At 31.8% G+C, this 4,891-nt stretch overlaps 1 long non-coding RNA gene across 1 annotated transcript; it reads right to left on the reverse strand.

The window, feature by feature from the left end:
• Positions 1 to 3,634: 3,634 nt before the first annotated feature.
• On the reverse strand, positions 3,635 to 4,330 carry LOC111414322 (uncharacterized). Its single transcript, XR_002706258.2, has 3 exons — positions 3,967 to 4,330; positions 3,821 to 3,910; positions 3,635 to 3,770 (listed from the first exon to the last, which is right to left on the reverse strand). It is a non-coding gene; the product is annotated as an uncharacterized lncRNA (long non-coding RNA).
• Between the last annotated feature and the right edge of the window lie 561 nt (positions 4,331 to 4,891).

Raw genomic sequence — 4,891 nt, forward strand, 5'->3', positions numbered from 1 at the left:
ATATTTTGAAATATCTTCCGGTTTGGCTGCCTTCTGTAAGGGTACATTTCACGATATTTTCTGGATGCTGCTTGCCCAGAAAAACGTTCTTGTGCGTAAACGCATAACATGTCTCTCATTTCTTCGTTGGAAAAGTGATTATGTCTCGGCATTTTGATTTATGTTAGGACAAGAATGAATCCGTTTACTTAACAATAAAATGTTTTAAACTATTCATTAAACGTAAAAGCTCATTGACGTTTCATAATTCATATGGCGCATGTGGCGACATCTACGAGTTAACTCAAATCCTCTCACACATTATTGTTTACCCTTACAAAAACTATAAGTCAACTATGAGTCATTATGTAGAAAAGTAGCTGATCTATTAACAAAAATCTATTTTATTTTTTTCGCTTTAACATCCTGTATCTCAGTAAGGAGCAGACTAAGACCCATTATTGTTAATGAAAATATTATTATTTTGGCCTCCTGAACGTACATTTACAATTTGGCCCATTACTTATGAATCACCCTGTATAAATAGAATTTTATTAGAAAAATTGTGACTTGTAACACTTTTGCACTAACAAACGACAACATTTTCAATTAAAAACTAAATAAGTCAATAACTCAAAAAAGAAAATAAATATAAAGAAATAATGTTTAAACTAAGAAAATGGCTCTGCTTCATTAATAATTTCAGGTTCCTCTGTTTCTTCAGCACTTTCAGTTATTTTCGGCTGTAAATTTTGGAAAAAACCATGTAAGGTAGCAATGTTTTTACATTGTCGTATTTTTTTTTTGAAATTTTGATTGGTTCAAGATACTTTCTATCTAACTGATCAAGTGTAGTGTATACTGGTCTTCCTCGTTTTGAGATAGACACCTGGTCGTACTCACCATGAACGGAATGTTTGACGTAGAAAACTTTAGTATTTTTATTACTAAATCGAAATGAAAACGCATTAGCAAAGTCTAAGTTATGGCCAGTATTGGTGCGCGAACTCTTTTTTATGTTTGTAAGAGTAGGTGTAAAGTTTAAAAAATGTTCCTGCGTCATAACTGTGACTGCAAAAGGTGTTTTTTTTTGTTTGATCGCCGTATAATATCGTACCATTCATTTGGACAAAAAACTTGTGGTGCATACCTTCGGTGTCGCTTTTCTATAAGTGCGAAGTCCCTATCAGAAGGAAGATGAGTATGACCACTTACGAGAAAATGGTGCGTTATTGTTTTAAATTTATTTTCCTTTACCAGTTGTAACCATAAACTCATCATTAGCCAATTTTTATTTTGCCCTGGGCAATTATCTGTAAATATAATTAGGTGGTCAATTTCGGTCTTCGTCATAAGAAATTTTAGGAGGATTGAAGCGACTTCATCACTTCCTCTTTTTGCTATATCTTCCGCCCAGAGAAACATGTGCCCTTTGCTATTTGTACAATCATGAATGCCTAAGTTGTATAACCAGATTTTTCTGCAATAAAACGCTGGACCCGTTGTTAATTTCGGGATTGGTAATGCCTGTTGTAAGTCAAATGAAATTACCAACGTTCTATTGGTGTTTTTTGATTCTTGAGTCGTGTTATTTAACAAATCCTGCATTGCTTTCGCTTTAGTTTTATGTGTCGTCAGGTCAATGTTTAGCTGATTTTCATTTAATTTTGTTGCAGAGTCTATTCTGACGTTAAGTTGATCACAAGTTTTGCAAGTGTCGGATTTGGGTAATTTAAAGCCAATATTGTATTCTGTACAAAATATCTGCCTATATGTGTGCTCCAGAACAGGTTTGGTATGTTGTTGTTGACACCACGGAACATAATACTCAGAATAAAAACGCGATATGGTCATATCACAGTTAAGGTATACTTTCCCTAGATTTTCAGCCCTACTATAGTGACTTTGGTATTTAGGTATTAAATCTATATGCTGTCTAACACTCTGCTTTTGCTGGTCACTAATTTGATTGGGTCTGTTCGAATGTCGGCCACGTTTATCTTTTTCTGGTACAGGAGTTCCTCTTATTTTCTTTGAAACGATGTTGTTCAGTCTACCCTTTGATTCTTGCAGACCGTGAACATTCAGAAACTCGGTTTTACACATGTTTGGCCATTAGCATTGACAGAATAAATCGCATTGGAAGTTCTACTTGATAATTGTCGTTTTTGCCTTGTTTTGTAAGATCTCTTTTTCTTTGCTATAGCAATGCATCCCAAGAGATACCCATTCTGCAATTCCCATGATCCCAAATTCCAAAATTCATTGAAAATACAGTTTTCGTTACCATCTAGTTTCTCTCTACATCTTTTTTTACACTCACAAGGAGGTCCTAACTCCCGAGCTGCAACAGTCTTTTTGGTTTTGTCACTGGTATACTGCTGTCCCAGATTTCTTCTTATTTTTCTTTTTGATCGTGGATATGTGTCTTCTTTTCGGTGTTTCCATCTACTTCTAGGGGCAAGTTCAAGTGTATCAGCCCTAATCCGTTTTAATGTTCTGCTCCCTGTTTCCCCATCTGATTCTTTTATACCATCGTTCTATATTGAAAAAGCAATACTAAACTAGCACACCCAATGACAACCCTGTATTTGTATTGTATTGTTTTATTTAAAATTGTGAAACGTCGAGTGAACGAGCGTAAATGCGATAGAACTTTATTTGAAAAACAATGATAATAGTAAGAAAAACACTGACATTTAAATGTCAAAAATATTTCTGACAAAGATTACAAAGCCTACTAAGATTTTTTCAATAAAAATTCATTCCAACTTTTGATCAACAACCTCGTTGTTTAACGGGCAGTGTTTGCTTTATTATTTTTTTTCTCAAAAATTAGTCGTTTTTGGAAAATTTTTAGAGAGACAAAAAAGTTTTAGGATACTTTCATCTACCTATGTAAATTTTTTTTAAATAATATTTACCATCTGCATAAAAAAATCTAGGCATAAATTGAACGGGGGTGGTAACGTTTAGTAGTTTAGGAGGGTAGGTTGAAAGTACAAATAGGGTCAAAACGTGCCCTATTATGAGTTAAACATATTCCCCAAATTTCATTTTCCTAGCGTTTATGGTTTTTGAGAAAAAGAAATTAAACCAAAATTTTCCGCCATTTTTGGAGGGGTATAGGTCCTTAGGGGAGCTGAAGTCGCCCATTGTTCATATATCAAAGTACCCTTAAAATTCACTAAAGAATCATCCCTTGAAGTTTGTTGCAGTCATTCAGATACACCCTGTATAAGAATTTCGAATTTCCCGCTAAGTTGGTACATTTAATATGGCGACCTTTCTGACTTCATTTTAGGCGTGGTGGGGACAACAGCATACGCACTCTAGATTATATATAAGACCTCAATGGTTGACACAATTGTTACTAACATTTTTAATAATTTGTTCTTCTATAACTTTAATGACTTAGTCTTAATGAATTAATTTTTTTGGGGTTGAGTTGAAATATTTATTAATTGTTGATAATTAAATGTAATGTGTTGGTTCGTATTCAACAGTTAAAAATTCTTTTGGGTAACCAAAACAACATATATTGTTGATAGTTCGGTTACATGTGTAGTTGCATAGTTAAAAATAAATAAGAAATTTTGTTATGAACCCCAGTACGAATTGTTTATGCATCGTATATTTTGTAGTTTATGTATAATGTATGTATTTTTATAATTTTACTCAAGTTTTAAATTCTTGCAGTTCACTCATTGTCAGAAAATCATATTCCGATAAAACTCTTATCCAGTCAATTGTATTAACAGAACTGTATACGTTGTAAGAGCACCAATCATCTATAAGAGCAAATTGCTAATTTATTAACCTAATCAAGATTATTACTTACCGATACAATAATATTGTAATTAATCACAAAAAATCCAGCGGCATTTATAGAATATTCCTCATAAAGGAGTTGTAAAGAAATAAAATGTACCTGAAAACAAAATAATATCCTGAAATATACTTCTAAATTATTCCTTTAATTTTTACCTCATTTTTTAGATTTTCTCGATAAACCATTAACTTGAAAAAAATATCTTTGATTTTCTTTCTTTCTTGATTAAAATTGTGGCAATTACAAGTACAAATTATTGTTCCAAATGTTGACATAAACAACATACCAAATACTTGGATAATATAAGCTGGGGTTATCAAATCGGAATCATTTAAAGAAAGGATAATGATGTAACATTGCATTACAAGTAAAACAAAATTTCTTCCGTACATCAAAAGAAATTGAATGGAGGTTTCTTGGTTTAAATTCTTTGCTAATAACTGAATGTTGACCAAAACCAAAGAGATTTGTTGTAGTTTCGCTACATTTTGGTGTTTAAAATTTGATAGATATCGATTAATTTCAAAACAGAAAGATTTTAAAATATAAATAACAAAACTTCGATGTAAAATAAACGCCGTTGGAACTAAAAAGTTTAAGGCGGTTATAATATCGCCGTCTGATGTGATTAAGAGTTGATTTAAATATCGATTTTTAACAATAGCACTTCCGCTAATTAAAAAAATTACCAAAAAATAGCTCCATAACCATATTCGAATGATTATTTTTACCTTTCTGTAAGGGATTTTTATGTTAATCTCTTTTAATTTTTCTTCCGTTTGATGTAATGAGTTTAAAAGTTGTACAATTTTATTGGAATTTATTTTTACAATAATTATCGTCCATAAAAATAAAACCAGATCCATTATAAAAAAACTAGAATAACTCACCAACATTATTAACGACCTCCTTGTTGGCGATAATAGTATTAATGAAGAGTATAAATTAGCCAAAGAGTAAAAACCTTGAATTATTGCAAATATTATGTTATAACATCGAGAAGACAATTTATATTTTTGATTTTCGCTTGAAAAATAATAAGGTGATATTCCCAGGAATTTAGAATATTTAAAGATTGGG

The sequence above is a fragment of the Onthophagus taurus genome, chromosome 7 (genome assembly GCF_036711975.1).
Source record: "Onthophagus taurus isolate NC chromosome 7, IU_Otau_3.0, whole genome shotgun sequence".
Taxonomy (NCBI): Eukaryota; Metazoa; Arthropoda; class Insecta; order Coleoptera; family Scarabaeidae; genus Onthophagus; species Onthophagus taurus.